Here is a 17,822-nt window from a genome sequence, read left to right as displayed (position 1 = left end):
ATGGGGGGAGATTGGCATCATCATATGAGACATGATATCCCTCTGCCCCTTTTAGGGATGTCCCCTCCATTCTTTATGCCTTAATGGCATATTGTGGTAACCCATTTCAACCTCCCACACAACTTGCTGATGGCATTCCACAAGATCTTGTAATATAAAAAAGACAGAGCATCAATCTCATATATATGAATCCATTAAAGATACTGGGATGAGCAGGAGGAATGGAGTTATGAAGAACACTAAAGCATGGAAGCCCACACACCGCTCTAGTTAGTGGAAGGAGTGGCACCGTGGCGGGATCTTTAAATCCACAACAGCTGATGTAGCCGCAGAAGTTGACAATAGCAGATGGCTCCCATTGGAAGGGAAAATGGCTCAGCAAGAGCTCATGTGCATGCAAGGCCCGCAGAAAAGAGAGGAGAAGACTGTGTTCTGCATGACGTGGAAGGTCTGTCGGTCCCACCGAGAAGGAGAAGTGGGACAACCGGAGGTTTCACGCTGCATGGGCAGTGACAGCGGAATGTTGCCTCCAGACCGCAGAAGCCAGACGAAGAGCAGAGAAAGTACTGTGTGCTCTCCCAATCTACCGGAGTGTTGCAGCAACCACAGAAGCTCGCAAAGGACCCAGAAGCAGCCGCACATTACCAGTGAGCCCAGCTGGGGAAGGTGGGACACTGCAGTGCTTCACGGCAAGTGCCATGTACCGTGGGAGAGGGCTGCAAGCCCTGTAGAAATGATTAAAAAAGGGCCAAACTGGATATTAAAAGCATGGCAAAGGCTGGAGCCTGCAGTTTAATATGAGTCTAAGACCCACACTTGAAATTGAGAGACTTGTGAACCTTTTGTAACTTAAAGCCATGGCAGGAAGAAATATCAGGCATTTGCGAGACTGGGACTCGCACCCAAATTCTGTGACTAAAAAACCTGGCTGGGGAGTGCACCAGGTGTTTCATGAGACAAACAGGTTCATTACAAGTCCCCCTGTATCCCGCTGGTAATTCCGGCGGGATACCGCAGGACTACCGTACCCTCTCTGCCGCCCGATATCCCAGTATTACTGGGTAATTACGGATGGCGGGGAGGCGGGTAAATCCCCATTCCCATGGAGTCCTTAAGGACTGCATGGGATGGGGATGCCACAATCACTGGCACCGGCAATACCGGTAACAGTGATTGCAGCAACTGTCTGCTGGTAGGGGCCTGAACTACTGGCAGGTCAGGCCTGCCGGTAGATCACAACCCCTACTGGCAGACTGGGAGTTTGCCTGTCCGTCAAGGTGCCAGTACACATTGTTACCGGCACCTTATTTCCAGACCAGCAAATTCATAATGAGCCTAAATTAATCCTAAGGAAGACCCATGCCCTTGGGGATTGTGAATTGATTGAACTGTGTGAGAAAATCCTGACAGGAGAGTATACCAGGCAAAGCCAATAATGTGAAATGAATCTTAAAGAAGACCATGTCCTTGGGATTGTGAATTGTGTAAGAAAGTCCTGGCAGGAGAGAGGCCAAGTCTGTGAAGTAAATTGCAAATATCAGGAAGAGGGAGCTATCTTATTTTGCTAAAAAGAGCTTGATTATATTTTGAGAACTTCTGTTTTGCTTGAAAGAAACCTGGGGAAGGGAGACATTCCCATGAACTGTGAACACCATCTAAGTGGAAGCCTTTTTCTTGGAGTGGTATGTTTTGTTGAACTTGAACATTTGTGCACATTTCCAGCCAAACATATTACCCGTAGCACCTTAGGATCACTTTTAGAATGTGAGGGCCAGAATAAGATTTTGGACACAGTGCATTTTGCTTTGGACATCTTGACATCAGACAGACCCTTAGTTTTGGTTGATGTATTTGAATAAAAGTCTATAACAACCAACACGACTCATCTCTATCCGCCTCTCACTCCTGGTCAATATGCACACATTAAGGATGGCTATACCCCGCCCCCCCATCAGCCTTCACCAAACCTCCATAAACACGCCTCATTTAGAAGGCCTACCGTAATATCTAGTCTGAAAGTTCTTTACATCGTTTTTGTGTGTGGCAAAGTTCTTAAGAGTGAGTGTCTCCATTTGATTAAGCCCAGTCTCTAGATTCTGATCATATAGTCTGCTACCTACACATGAAAACAACCACCCATTATAAAAATAAAATAATACATTAATTTATTGAGTGCCAAAAGGAGAATGAAGACAATAGTTTCCAAATATCAGAGGGACGAAGTTTCATGTTTTCGTAACAAAGAATTAAAACTATTTAATTTACCTCATTTAGTTCCTAATTTTATTTTTTGGCAAGATTAGCAGTTTTACCTGCCTGCTTCTAAGTGATCTCGTAGGCTTGCACACTTGAATATTTTCTCAGGTATGTTTATTTGATTGGGTTATCACATATCCCTTAATTAAGGATTCCTCCCACGTCTAAGCCAAGTAAAACTAAGTGTTATCATATTTGTACTGGTACACATTTAAATATTGGTACTCAGATCTAGCCATCATATCTACCCAGTTAGCTGGTGTTTCTAATTTAAAGATCTGATGCTTTTCACTAGTCCACCCATTTGAGTCGTAAAGGACATCTCATTTTCCACGCTCAAGCCTTTGTTTTAGGTCTTCTTTTTGGAAAATTGATTCTTTAAATAGTTTGAGAGTGGAGAGACCCACTAAAAAGAACATCTATTCTGCATCCAGAACTGGATCATGTCTATTTTACCTGTGATAGGTTGTTCATCACGTCTTTATTATGTGTCTGTCAATTCCTCAACTCTACAGACGCTTCTCATTTGTTGGCCAACAAGAAGTGTATGGTGGCCAACAAGCCACAGTCAAGCATTTCAGGGAAAGAAGAAACCTGTTTCGGCAAGAGCCAGAGGAAAACAGAAAGTGTAATAAAGTGCATAGGGGTATCAGTTGAGTGGCCTGTAACGGGTGGACCGTGTGGTCCGACAACCGTGCCTAGATGGAGTGCCTCCTTCTTGGAAAGAGCCAAGGAAAGTAAAGATAAAGAAGCTTATGGTTTTGCAACAGCTGCTTGAATGATTTTGAACGGAAACAGAACAAACTATGTGAACCAATGAAAAGTATAGATGACAAAGGATATGGACGTGTCCCAAAAGGACTGTGTTCTTTTGGAAAAGCTGATTTGAACGGATTTGTTTTTTTTAAAGCTGGAAGATTTGATCCGATATTGCTTTTGAGACCGATATTAGAAGCTAGAGGATTTGAACTCTTGTGGAAGGGAACTTTGAGGAACCTACAGGCATCCTCCCATCTAGTCCCCTTGGATCTTCCTCTCAGGTGGCCAGGGAAATGCCATCGCTTTTGGATCCCGACCCTGCGGGTGGATATATGAGGGAGGATCACCTGGGTGGAGGGACCTTGGGGAGTGGAGGAAAGGTGCCTTTAGGTGAGGCAAGGTATCCACCTTTCTCTGTCAAAATACACCATACCCTCCCCCAACCTTCATAGGGTATTACCACTCTTCCCCACTGTCACATATTCCACACATATCCCATTCAGGTCTTTTAAAGACTGGGACAAGGAAGAGGTGACTAGGAGGAATGCACACTTCCAGCTATATACACCACTTTAGTACTGGGACGATGAAGAGGACTGCAGAACAACAGTCTGAAAGTCAGTCATGTCCCAATAACAGAGTTGATTGTAGTCAGGCAAAGGACTTGCACCTGCTACCCCTTAAGAGGCTACAGATGCAAATAAAAGGGAGTGACCCACATGAGAGAAATGGACTGCCTGGGAAGCCAGGGTGCCGTGGAGCAGGCTGGAGAGGCAGACATTCCAACATTCTGGAGCCCTTGACAGGGAGATTTCACCACAGAAACCGTGAGAATGCATTTTTCCCATAGGAATGCATTGGGATATAATTATTTTAGGAGGGAGAAAAATAGCACTATTTCTAACTAAAAAATCGTGAGTCTCCTGCCTAAATTGGTAGGGTTGGCATGTATGGAGAGAAGCCAGTGAAAAGGAAAAAGGAGAGTGGGAAGGATGCCGAGGTTGGAGAGAGCCGAAAGAGTCCAGAGCCCTGCAGAGCTGCGCGCTGTATGTCCCCAGCAGGAACTGGGAGACACGAAGCTTACAATTTGTTGCAGACGACAGCAAGAACGTACAAAAGAGGGGAGCGCGGCTCGCCAGTGCTCGCGATGTGAAAGAGGGGAGCAAGCAAAAACAGAAGCGGACTGCATAAGTACCCGGAGGAGCAGCTGCACCGGTGAGTGGCCGGGAAAGAGCACTCGTACCGGGGCGCTGCGTGGCCTTAAAATGGGCCGAAGCAAGGGGCCGAACAAATGAAAGCATATAATGGATGGGCCTGGAGACCCGATGGACATTATTAAGTGTCAAGAGTATTACCAAGTGCCTGAGAAATATTGAATACTAAACCGAAGGAAAGTTATGCACAAGTGAAATTAAAATACTGCACCAATGGAGAGAAAGTGATGGGTTTTTACGAACAGAGTGAAATTAAAGAAAAAGCATTTTTGAACAATGTGAAAAGAAAAACTTAGTGAAAACCAGTAATGAGAATTGGTGAAATATGTTAAAGGCAAATAAAAAGCACTATTGGTTAGTGTGAAAGCAAGGTGATAACAAGGACTAAACACAGCTAAGTGAAGTGTGTGAGAGGCACATGTTGGCAGTGGCAAGAGACTGCCAGGAAGAAACAGTAGTGCAATAGTTTCTTCACAATGGCAAACATTTCTTTTGAAGAATAGAAAAAAAGGTGTTTCTTTTTCACAACAACTTCTAAAGGATGACAAGAATAGTGAACGTGTCTTTTCAAACATTGAATCCTCAAGATTATCAGAAATGTCTCTTTCACCCAACACTTTCTTAAGGATGTTTTCCTGGTATACTCCCCTGTCAGGAATCCTTCTGGGTTTTGCAGATCCCCTGGTATACCCCCCCGCCAGGTATGTTTTTCCCAAAGGTTCACTGCCTGATGTGGTGCTTTCAACAGGACTTCTTACAAAGTTCTCTTCAACATATTCAATCTCTTCAACATATCCAAAATGGATTACTTGGTGTACTCTCCTGCCAAGAATCCCCCTCTTGGTGTTGTAGAAACCCTTGGTATACTTCCCTGCCAGGTATCTTTCTCCCAAAGGCTCACTGCCCGATGTGCGTAATTTACCAAGACTTCCTACAATGTCCTCTTTAGTATAACACATTGTTCTCCTTCACTATTTACACTGTTTTGACTTAATATACTACTTGTTCCAACTTTCCCCATATTGTCATCTAATCTATGGAGACTTCTACACGTTGTGCCATTCAACTTCTTCATAAATGTTCATTTGCTGTTGATAACATTTACTCCAGCTTTCCCCATATTGATTTCCCCTATATGAGGGCTTGTGTAAATGCTGGCTTCCTATGTTACTTGGTCGGTATTTAAAAAAAGTGTTCAACTGTATATATGCTTTTAGGCATGCCCTGGGGTCCCCAACACCAATGGGTAGACTCACCAGTGTTTGGTGGCATTTCCAAATTGCAGCACGCTGATGCAGCAAGGTTTTTACTTTTAGAAAGCTTTCCCTGTGTTGCAGACCCTCATTCAGTTCTCTCGCCTGCTCAGCGTTCCTCTGCTGGTAGAACTGCTGCTGCTCACCAAGACCGCATTGCTAACAGCCCCACTGCTGCTGGTATTCCAGTGGTCCCTCCAAGGCATCCGCTGTGCCTCCCCGGTATCACGCCTCTCTGGTAAATTATGCTTCCAAGTGGTTGCTTGGAAGCTCTTGCCTTTCTCAGCACGTTCCATTTCCCAGCATCTGATTCTGCCTCTGGGTCTGGATCCCGCTTCGCCTCCTCTGCATCTCTTTCCTTCACTCCTTGATTGCAGGTGTTCATGATGTTTAAATGTCCGGCGCAGCTGATTTCCATTGAAACAACTAGTCCCCACGATTAGTTTGGGGTTTCCTTCAATCCACAGTGATTCCTTCTGCCTCTTCCTCTTCTTCTTTTTTTTGGCTTTATGGGAGTTGGAGTCGATAGGAAATGTTGATCTTTTAAAGTTACATTGTTTTAGGTTTTTGTTTAAATCAGAAACATCAGAGACAGGAGATGTTAAGTGAGTATTATGTTTACAGGAAGTATAAATGGTATTCTGCTTGGATTGTTTTGCAGGACGGGTTTGGGGAGTTTACAAGGAGAGGGATTTTTAAAGTGACAAGCCATCCTTCTCGGGCTCTTCGCTCATCTGCCTCCAACTCCCTCAGGGTCAGTCGCTCCAAGCAACGAGTGGGTGGATGAGCTCTCTCTTCAGCAGGGGCATCCCTCTGGAACAGCCTTCCTGCCTCCCTGAAACTTGAGGAGAACCATCTCCGGTTCCGGAAACACCTCAAAACCTTCCTCTTTGCTCCTGCTTTCTCTGCCTCTCTCCCCTGCTGAATTTCCTGTCTGAAATTGCACTGGTTACCTGGCCACCCTTTCTGATCTTGGGTCCAGGCCCCGCTCCTGCCCTGCCCCCCTGGCAACCCCCCGCGCCTGGGAACGCTTTTTCTGTATCCCTACAGTCCCCTACCAGCACTTATTTCTGCTTTTACCCTGCACTTGCCACCATCTGGCCGCTTCTATTGATCTTATTTATTCTTTTATCCCTTGCACTGCACTTTTCCCCTCTCCCTTCCCCCAGGCACTTGCCCATTCTCCCTACCCATGCACTTGCGCGATCTGAATGACACCTGGCCTAGTAGGATCATTGTCTGTCTTCCCACTGTTTCCCCTCCCTTGCCTCGTCACGCCCTGAAACACTTGTGTATGGCGTGTTATAAATGCCATATCATATCAGGAATTTAGGAACTACAGGGTCTTCTTCATTTGGTAGGGAAGAATATCACGTCTCTCCTGATGGCGTCAAAACATCTCCCCAATAGCCATCTCCTCCCATGTAATCCTCCCTCATCTTACCACCCCCAGGGTCAGGATCAGGTAGTGACTGCCTTCCCTTGGCCACATGGGAAGAGATCTTAGGCTGGGTATCTGTGATGAAATCCACAGGATTCATCACAGGAGGCTGGAGACAAGAGGGGGAGTAGAGACATAGGTGGTAACAATAGGACGACATCAAGAGGTGGTAGGAGGGATGCATTAGCAGGTTAGGAGGGAGATGGAGGAAGGGAATCGGGAGAAAGCACAAAGTCCTAGTGTGTTGATACCTTGTGAGAGCAGGAAGAAAAGAGGGCATGTTTAGCCCAAGGCAGGGAAAAGGGGTGAGACCTCTTTTCTGTAAGGGTTAAACCATAGAGATAGGAGGAACAAGCACATAGTTTCAAAGAGGAGCAGTGCAGAGGAGACGTACAGAGGTGTCAAAGGGAGTAGAAAGCAGGACCCTGGGAAAAGGCGTGATGAAGTCCTGTTAAGCTCCTCTGTGAAAACAGGGACATCATTAATTAATACATCTTTTGTAACACATTTAATACTGGGGACCAGTCTCTAATGCAGAACCGGGATTCGAACCTGTGTTGCTCTGCATTATCTTGTTTCCAAGACAAACGCGTTGCTCCCAGCCCTAAAATAAAAGCAAAATTCCTCCTATATCTGCGACTTGTGGCAAAGACACAGAGAAGGCCACAGGATCTACGAAGATATTGGAGTTGGTTGTATCCAACCATCAACTGGCAATAAGATGGAGGAGTGTCGGAGAGAGAACTCTAGAGAGTTTGACTGATGGGCGTTGACAGGAAGACTTTGAAACCATTATATGAAAAGAGCGAAATCAAGAAAATGGGAGAAAGAAAAAAAGAGAGAGATAACTGTGTTTGATTAGATTGCCACAGAGTAGGGAAGAAGAAACCATCTTGAATGTTCCCTCAAGGATATATTGTTGTTCGGAACTGTTAATCATTTTGAAGAAGTAGCTTTAAGGACTTCTGAAGAATGCAAAAAGAGCCAGCCAAAGCTGGCCTTAGGAGACGGGAATTGAGGATAGATTTCTGACAAAGTCACTGAATTATTAGACATTCTGTACTGTGATCATTTAGAACAAGAGTACAGCTCCTGCAATCATTACACTAGGTTTGATTTAGTTTGTTGATTAATGTCCATGAGATGACACAGCTGAGCACCATGCAGGGTGTGGACCAGCTGGCTTTGTACGCTTCCAGCTCTTCAACGAGACCACAGGTAAAGGACAGCTCTCAGACAAATGAAGACGTGACAAATGCTCCATTGAGCCCAAATATGCCAGTCACTGACCAGTATTGTTTTTTTTCAAACCATCAAACATTATTGCAGCTTCTCTTGTTATGTATTCCCAACCGAGCCAGCAAAGAATGATCAGCATGGGAAGCTTGCCTCTTTGTCCGTCCCGCTTCAAACGACAAAGTTTTGGTATCATTGCTAAACCCTCCTTCAAACCGATAGCTTATTTTAAAAAATATATTCATGATACTTGAATATAGAAAGGCTGTTTCACCCAGCTTTTACAAATTCGTGCTGAACAAGCAAAATAGCCAAACTTAGTAAGTGATAACAACCAGATAGAAAATGTGCTAAAAATATGTTACCAAAATAAGGTATTACGATAATGTCCATCCGTTATATAACAATTACACAGAAAATTCACCATATTCAGAAAAATAAGAATTATATAGTCATTATCACAAACAATATCTGTCCAATTGGTACTGGAAGCTGTTAATTCATACACAAAAAGTCAAACCATTAACATGTGAGCATTCTGCAAGAAAGACGCATACTCAAAGTCGCTTACAAGCTGATAAACACTGAAAGACTTTTATCCCACAAACCACACCAGTCATCGTGAGACAAGAGTACCATTTGTTTGGACGTTTTAATCTGGACTTGTTGCTAGGAACAGGTTTAACATGTTAACCACACATCTAGCAAATTAATGGCTTACTTCAACAACTGGTTGGCTATACTCAAGTACAACACATTTTGTAAAGTCAATTTTTTATGATGCATGCCAATTACATTATTACAAAACAGTAAATAAATGGAAGCATCACAGGTAATCCGATTTCCATAAGCATATTCAAAATATGTAATAGCTGTTGTAATTGCAGTATGGTCCATTTCAGAATCTCGCAAATCTCGGAAACTCAGTAACTTAATGACATCTTTGCTCCCCTGAAGGGAGATCATGGATCATCTCCGGTTCCCATCAGCTCATCTAGCAAACCTATTCAGGATATACAAGGTGACATTGAAAGAGTATAGTTTCTAAATTCCCATGTTTAATTATAAACCTGCACAATAGCTTACTAGTGAACGCTGCTTTTCTGCCTACCCAAAAGATATACACATCTATTTAAATGTACAACCGAGTTCAAAAGAAATTTTACTCTTTAAATATTTATAGGAAATTAGCTGATATCCAGTACAATGTAATGTTTGTTAATCCTGTGCATGCTGAAGCTACATGATGATGTAATACCAATAAGTTCTGAGAAGTCGGCAGTATGATTTAATTAAACAAAGCTCGCAAAATCTACTCAGCCACTAGCGCTGTTGAGTATCTTTTTTGACCCTGTGGATGAGTATCCCTTTCTGAAACCTTTCTATAGACTAATTGCAGTGTCAATGCCTGCCCTCCAAGGTGGCAACATTGGACCAGATAAATCCCAATTACCTGGAAGTCAGTCGCTGGCAGCATGCCATTCAAGCCTGCTTGTGAAGGCAGTCATGCAGGTGGGGATCGGGGGAGGGGGGATTCTTGATCTGTTTTGAGGTGGGTGTGCACTGAAAACCAAGGAGTCTACCTGCAAGGGGGGTTGCTTTCTCTAAAAAGCAACCAGAGCGGAGCGCTCACTGAGACCTGTAGGTAGTTAGAACAAAATAACCAAAAAGCTATCCATGTGGTATTGCATGTTGGACAACAAAGATCTTAGATTACTCCAGACAGTATGTCAGAATGCTCCTCGTCAGACCCCAATGTCCACAGTGCAACTTGCTGGATGACATTTTTGGCTATGTAGTCCAGGCCTAGACAGTATTGTGTCTTGATAAAGCATTGAAACAGTCAGAAAATAACTGTCAATTTCTGTATATTTAGAATTCATAAGATTGAACCATAAAGTGTGGCAGGTTTGTTTGCCAAAGCTCTGGAGATGAGGACCAGAAGCATTGTGAGGGGTTTGAAAAGTGAACATATCAGGCCTCATTCTAAGTTTGCCGGACCCGCTGTGCCCGACAGGTCTGACCCTGCCGGGCACATTGGTCACAGCAGGCAAAGCCATCACAGAAGCACCGACATCGTTAAAAACGGTGCCGGTGCTTCCGTGTCCCCATTCCCATAGAGTGCTATGGGAATGGGGATTAATGAAATTGCTGGTGCATGACTTCCCGGCCACCGGACTTGGAATAGCCTGGTGGCACCGGGAAGTCAGGCGCCGGTAATTTTTTACAGGTCCAGCAGCAACCCGCCAGTAGCACTGGCATGGTTACCGCCGGACCCGTAATGAGGCTCATTGGGCCACATTACGAAGCAGGCGGTAGCCATGCCTGTAATACATGCATGGCTGCCGCCAGTATTTTTTTCTTTCCGGCGCCCAGGAATGGGCATTTACTGGGTCATTCAACTCGTAATGGGCTGGTATTTGCCCATTCCTGGGCGCAGGAAAATATTCTTCCCCATTCCCATTTGAGCCCCATAGGGCTCAATGGGAATGGGGAAGCCGGATCCACCGGCACCGTTACGGTGCCGGTGCATCGGATATGCTGTGCTTGCGGGTGGCGCTCTGCCTGCCAGGTCAGATCTGGTGGGCAGAAAGGCACCGTGAGCACAACTCGTAATTTGCCGGTCCCGGAACAACTGTACCCGCAAGCTTACCGGTACCGTAGTTCCTGGACCGGCAAACTTGTAATGAGGCCCATTGTCTATAAAGGGTAAAGGAGTGATTTGATGGCTTTCTGATACCATGGCTTGGAGCAGGGAGAGGTCAAAGCTTCGGACCGTTATAAACAGTGCCAGTGCAACCTTGCTCCACACCCCCATTCTGCCCTAAGGGGCAGATGGGGATCGGGAGCCCGGCCATACCTGCACCCGCGAATGGGCAATTACCGGCCCATTCAACTCGTAATGGGCCAGTAATGTCCCATTCGTGGGTGCCGGTGCCGGTAGCGAGTTTGGCGGTAGCCGTGCCCTTATTAAGGGCACGGCTACCGCCAAACTCACAATGAGGCCCATTGACTTTTTTTTTCATTCCTGACAGGACAGATGAGAACTGGGGTCTGGGGTTGCAGGGTAGCTGCAGTAAAGCACAGGTGCCTGTGGTGTCCCTGACTCGTGTTGCTATAACGCACATATCTCCCAATGACTTCAAGCAAATTCTCCAATGATGAGACTCAAAATGGATTTCTAAATTGTGGCCCTTCAAGTATAATTAACATGGAGACCGATGCCCCCCGTTTCTTCATATTCATAAATTGCCCTGCTCATCCACTTTCATGAGTGTAGATTGAGCCGTGCTTCCCCTTATGTGCACCCTTCCCAGTGCTGCTGTGCAATGTGACACAGATCATTAGCGAGCTGTCATGCAGGAGGGGCGGCTCCATTGTGGGGTGCAAAGATGTGTCTTTTTAAATAAACACGTGCACTGTTACTCACTTTACTATGGTTCTGCAACGGTTTGAAGCCAACTATATTCTTTCACGTACCATCCTGCATTATTTTGTAGCATTTCTGTTTAGTAAGTACAAACCTGAACTCATACTAGAACTCCATCTTGGGTCTAGGCTGATGGTCCATTGTGTATAGGGTAATTTATCCTAATAGTAACTGAAATCCTAACTGTGAGTCTCATTCTAGCCTGACCTAAAACGAACAAGCTATTGCGAACTTTGCACCTGTCACTCAAATGTATTATAAGACTTGTATTACAAAAAGAGGTCAGGGCGCTCCTCTGCAAGAAAGAAAACGGCAAGATAACCTGTTCTGTGGGAATGTACCTACTCAGAATCATCCCCAGCCACATGTTTTAGCTCACTGTACCTTTCACAAAGGAGGAATACCCATTTGCATATCAGCGTTTGTCCTGCCCACTTGTAAGACTTTTATTAGTCTTGCCTAATGGTACTTCACACAAGGAATCAAGTGCTCTGCACTTTATGATATTTTGTATTCTAACGTGTACAGGAGGAGGAAAATATTTCAAAAGGCACATTCACATTGCTGGTAGTGTTCCTTCATGTATCGTCATGTTTTTCTCAATGAAAAAAATATTATGCCATCAAGTTCATGGGTTGAATAGATAAATTAAGCTATTCCATCTGCAGGTCTGGCAGGATTTTAAAGATGTTTTGAGGCCTTACATTAGGAGTCAAACAGAGGGTAAAATTAAATGACTTTGGGGAAAAAGCTTAAACTTGTAACACCAAATACATGCGTCAAAAACAAATTACTCTTTAGATTATAAGATCAATATCTTTTTATTAGATAGAAAGAGAAATAATCAGTTTCAGACATTTCTCACAAAACATGCTAAAATTCTTAGGAAAAGGACCAAATACTATGCGGTCAAAAGCGGAATCGTTGCGGGGGGGGGGGCACTAAAGGGGCTATAGCCCCCGATCCTTTGGTTGTAGCCCCGGATACAATCTCAGGAGCTACAACCAAAAGGCTAGCTAGCCCCCAGTCCCGACAGTTCCGACATCAGCATAGCCCCGGGTCTCTTCTAGACCTAGCAACACCCCTGGTCACAAGCAATAAGATCATGCAATATACTACAGTTCTCTTTAGTCTATTAAAAAAAAAATCTTCTCCTCCTTGAACTGGACTTCTGAACTTTGTTATCCAGGTCCCAACGTCCAGGTGGGTAGTTTAAGGAAGGCATGGTATCAACAGTAAGACAGACACAAGTGACCACAGTTCAAGGATGCTTATTGAACTTTCACAAGGGTGTGATAAACGCCTATCTAAACCTAAATCTACAGATGGGAACAAGCTACGACCATAAAAATAATAGTACTGCAGTCCTAGTGGAGTCTTGTCAAAATAAAAGGGCCTATACAAAATAAACGATCCTTCCTAGTCATTTAAAAATGATTTTGTGGGGTGATCTTCACAAAAATAAAGAAATAAGTGTTCACAAAATGATAAGTCAGGATGTTCGGCCATTGGCCTACCTGCTCCACGTTTTCAGCACGGGGCAAGGCGGGTCACACTTGCAAAGCACACACTCTGCTTTCTGCGGCATGAGGATACAGTTCGTTTTTCACAATTCAGGACCTTCTGTGTCCAAGTCTCTTTACTTCTTGCAGGTCTCTTGTCTCAGAGGGCCTGGTGTACAAAAAGAGTAATAACACACAAACGTTCCCTTCCTTTTTCCGTGTTCAATTTGGTTGTTCACCCTGGATCCCCTTCAGCCGAGCTCAGATCCCTTTCAAAACATAAGTTCAACATTGGATCCCCCTCTTCCAAGCTCAGATCGCTTTCAAACCAAAAAGCTCAATGTTGGATTCCCCTCTACCAGGCTCAGATTCCTTTCACTCACTCAATTAGTCACAGTCAGCCAGGATCAGACCAATTGTGATGTACATTAAACTATCGAAGACTTTCGAATGTGCATGGGGTTTGGCTTGACCCGCTGCATGACCACTTTGATCTTAATATTCTTTTTTCTCACACTCGGCATCAGTTTGATACCTAACAGAGACTTTCCAATGAGCACCCACACTGCGCCGAACCACTGTGTATGGCATCTCTTCTTGGCCTCCCAAAGTTCAATTACAAAGTTCGGCTACTCTTTTTGGTTTCCAATTATTCGTGTCGCTCCTTACAAATGCCTCACACACTGTTCACTTCATACAATGTTGCCGCTTGCAACCTTGGTTCAATAGACAAGCTGGTTTGATATCAGTCTCTCCCACTCACCGTCTGTGCTGTCCTTTCTGATGCTGCTTTGTTGTCGGAGCCAAGTATAGTACCACAGTGGCAATTGCTCCTCCCCACCTTGGTTATCGACACAGGAGAAGCCCGGGTACCTCCAACACACTGTACAGGTTTGATCAGCCTTAATTCCTGGTCTTAGGTGTCGCACTTTCCAAGGCTCATGAAAGTAATGTCCTTAAAGGTCAAGGGTACTTCCCTCCTTGCAACCCTCTCCGATCTCCCCATCTTTCTCCTTGTATTAAACTGCCATCTTGGAACTGCTGTTTCATTGTGTGTCTCGCCTCGCTCAGAGTGTGCTTTCGTGCTCCACCTTTTTTCCGTGTGGGGAAGTGTGATGAAGTCAGGTGTGTGTAATGATCCGTAAATTGCCTGACCATGGTGTTGGGACATATCAGGTATACTGCTCTGATTTTAGTCATTGTCGCTCACAGTGAACTGTTTGTGAGAAGGTGTTTGTGTCGGGAAAAGGGGGGGGGGTGGAGTTCATAGATATCCTACCTGGTAGGATGGGAAAAGATATTACAGGGAAGGGGATACCGCGTCTCACCTTCAGGTGTTCAACTTCCACTCCCCGAAGACCCCTCATCCAGGTGATCCTCCCACACTGGTCCACCCCCAGGAACTGGATCCAAAAGCGATGACCGTATCCTGGCCACCTGGTTGACAGATCCCAGGGAAATAGCGGGTGAGACACCTTCAGGTATCTCACAAAAGGCACTGAATCAGGGTGCTTGAATCCCAGAGCAATTTACGTGCGTCCTTTTGGCACATGTTAGGTCTGTACTCCACTCCCCCATTGAACCCCAAAGGGAAGAAAATGTCCCAACAAGGAGGTTCTGCATTTTACAAACCACCACCTCTGCAGATGGGGTTAGTGAGGGAACCACATGATCACATGGGGAGAAACACAGTTATGGCAACCCCCAAAGAAACTCTTCAAAAGTGACACTTAAAGCGCTAATGGAGGTTTTGACTTAGGATATTTAGGAACTCTACCCCCCAGTCCCCTTTACAACACAAACACTTTCACATGGACAGCCAGCTATGAGGGAAAACAGACTAACACCGGAGCCGTACACCTGACGTGTCCCAATAAAATCATCTGGCGAGGTCAGGCAATTACTGACCATCACACACACCTGACTTCCATTAAGATTCCCCACACGGATAAAAGGCGGAGCATGAGAGAACACTCTGAGCGAGGCAAGTCACACGAGGAAACAGCAGGTCCAAGATAGCAGTTTAATGAGAGAAGAAAGACGACTAAACAGAAGGGATAGCAACGAGGGAAGTTACCTTGACCTTTTCGACAAGGAACCGTTACTTTCCTGAAGCCTGAGAATTGGCAAAGTAAAAGTGAGAAAGATCATATCAAGAAGAGAGTAATTGTGAATTGAAGTGGTCATGCAATGGGTTGAGCAAAATCCCGCGCACAAACGAAAGCCTTCGATTTTTTAAGTAAAGAAAGATTGGAAAAGTAAATGAAGTTGGTCGGAACCCAGCGGTGGCAGATCAATTGAAAGCTTTGTGTTAAAGAGGGTCTGAGCCCGGTAGAGGGAGACCGGGGCTGAACAGTAAATCACCCGAGAAGGTTTTGTGGTAAAGTGAGTCTGAGCCCGGTGGAGGGGGGACCCAGGATAAACCAAAAATCATCCAAGAAGTTGTACATGTGAAATTCTAAGAAAAAAGGAACTTTAATGTTTGTTGTGTTGCATTAGGCCCTCTGAAATAAGAGACTTTGAATGGCAAAGAGACTTTGGCATAGAAGGCCCTGATGTTAAGGTTTTGAACTGCATCCTCGTGCTAGAGAAGCCAGAGTGTGCTAAACTCGAGTGTGCCACCTTGTGCCGTGCTGAAAACGTGGGCAAGGGAAGCCAACGGCTTGAATATCCTGACATATCATTTCTTGAACACTTTTCTTTTGCATAACATTATTTCCCACACTATTGGTATTTAGAAATAAGAATTGCCAGTAGGTTTATTAGTATAGGCCCTTTTCTTTTGACAGACTCGACTAGAACTGCGTTATTAGTATTTGATGGTTGTAGTTTGCTCCCAACTTTAGAGTTAGGTTTAGATAGGCATTTTTGAAACCCAATTGTAGTTCAATAAACACCTTTGAACTGTGATCACTTGTGTCTGTATTACTGTTTGATACCATGCCTTCCATATACTTTCCTCCACACCTTGTCTGTGCATCACTGATATAAAGGCAGTCAGTCCCTGAAAAGGCTCGAATCCCACTGGGATCCTCATGATCCGACCAGATCACAGTGGCAGTGGCACCTATGGTCTGTCGTGCCCTGTGATCGTTCCTTTGCTTGTGTATGTAATTAATAAAATAACTCCACTGGCAATTCGGCCAAATGTCCTGCACAATTCGCCTCTAGGAACGGATATATCATTCACTGTAGTGGGTGGTAAAAGGTGAAAATACCCTCTCCAGACAGTACTCATGTTTGTCTCAAAAAGCATCTTACCACGTTATTTATTTTAAAAATCCTTGCACTCCCAGTTGCTGATGTAAATAGCAAGTAAATGAATTTGGTGAGAATTAGGCATACAAATAAACTCATGTTTTGGGATCGAGCTTTGATTGCTTCACGTTTAACGAACAGTTGGAATTTGTCACAATACTGATACCTCTTTTCTTAGATATTAATCCTCAAACATTTTCTAATGAAAACTCAATCAACATTTACGGATAAAGCTATGTCTGAAGTTCCTTCCTCCACCACCATTTTTTCTATAGTTTGTTTGGAGATTGAAGAGTTAGTATGGCAGCTGCCTTATAGTCTCCAAACAAGTATAAGGAAAATGCAACGCTAATTCCATATGTTAGAGAGACACTCGTTAGGGCTGGGGTGGGAGATGTGTATAGCAGTTGGTGTGTATGTTGGGTGAAATAAACCTGTACAGAGTGGAGGCATTGCTTCTTTGGATTTTTCTTTTTAGTTTGATATTCATGCTTACCACAGTAATGTGCAAGTTTTTACGACACATCCAGTGTGAGACTAGTTGAGAAGCTACATGGCCTTTTATGTTGAAATGTATGATTTTACAATTGCGTATCTATTGGCACCTTACAAAGTCAACATTCTCTAGATGCTACCCAAAACGAAATTATGGCCCAGTCCACCTGCTACTTAACAAATTCTTGTCCTAGCACAGATGAGCTGTTGTCGTTAGAACAGCACTTTTTTTTTTAAATGCCCACTTGGTATCTTCAGGAAGAGGCGCTGGATAGGTGCCATGATACGACCCTGATGGGCCACAGGGAGGTGAAGGACACTCTAGAGTTGGTTCCAAGTTATTTCTGATGGCCTGCAGTGGCGGCTTGTGTACACTAGCACATTTTCTATGTGTGATGCCTGGTAGGCTCCCAGAGCAAGTCTTGCTACCAGTGGCTGGGAGGGCTGTTGTGACCTTTCAAAGTGGCTTCAAAGACATGGCTTGCTTTTGCCACAAATGTCATTGTTAAACCGACATTGTCTGGCAGTTGTGCAACCGTAATGGTTCACGTGGATACTTTTTTGTCTGCAATGGCCATTTATTAACTCATTGAAGAGTTTAGCAAGTGGTATAGCGTTGGTTGAACTTATTGTGATAGAGATTCTTTTATCTGGCCTTACAAGGTTATTTCTGAACACAGTTTACAGTCTACTTTGGAGTTTTGGGCATCAGCTTGCAAGGCTTTGGGTGCTCATGGTACTGTTTCGTAAGGGTAACTTCTGCAATCCAGTGGTTGGAGAAAGGGTGCTCCAGACTCTGGAGCAGTATTTGTTCATGCTGCTTTCTCAATGTATTGCTGCTCATGTCAAGTGTTAGCACATAATAATTCTGTTACTCAGAGATATAACTTTCCATTTGTTGTTATGATATGCAACACAAGTCTTTTTCCAGATGTCATTCCACCCCCAACAAATCGTCTTGAAAACGTTTTTGTCAAG

The 17,822-nt window shown here is 44.4% G+C and overlaps 1 protein-coding gene across 2 annotated transcripts in view; it reads right to left on the bottom strand.

The window, feature by feature from the left end:
- ARFGEF3 (ARFGEF family member 3) overlaps positions 1-17,822 on the bottom strand; it is a 1,236,769-nt gene that overhangs the window by 1,079,612 nt on the left and 139,335 nt on the right. The gene's annotated exons all lie outside the window — the stretch shown is intronic.

The sequence above is a fragment of the Ambystoma mexicanum genome, chromosome 4q (assembly GCF_040938575.1).
Source record: "Ambystoma mexicanum isolate Mex_15411 chromosome 4q, UKY_AmexF1_1, whole genome shotgun sequence".
NCBI classification, from domain to species: Eukaryota; Metazoa; Chordata; class Amphibia; order Caudata; family Ambystomatidae; genus Ambystoma; species Ambystoma mexicanum.
The sequence above is the reverse complement of the archived record's forward strand: the minus strand, read 5'-3'. Positions and strand labels throughout refer to the sequence as shown.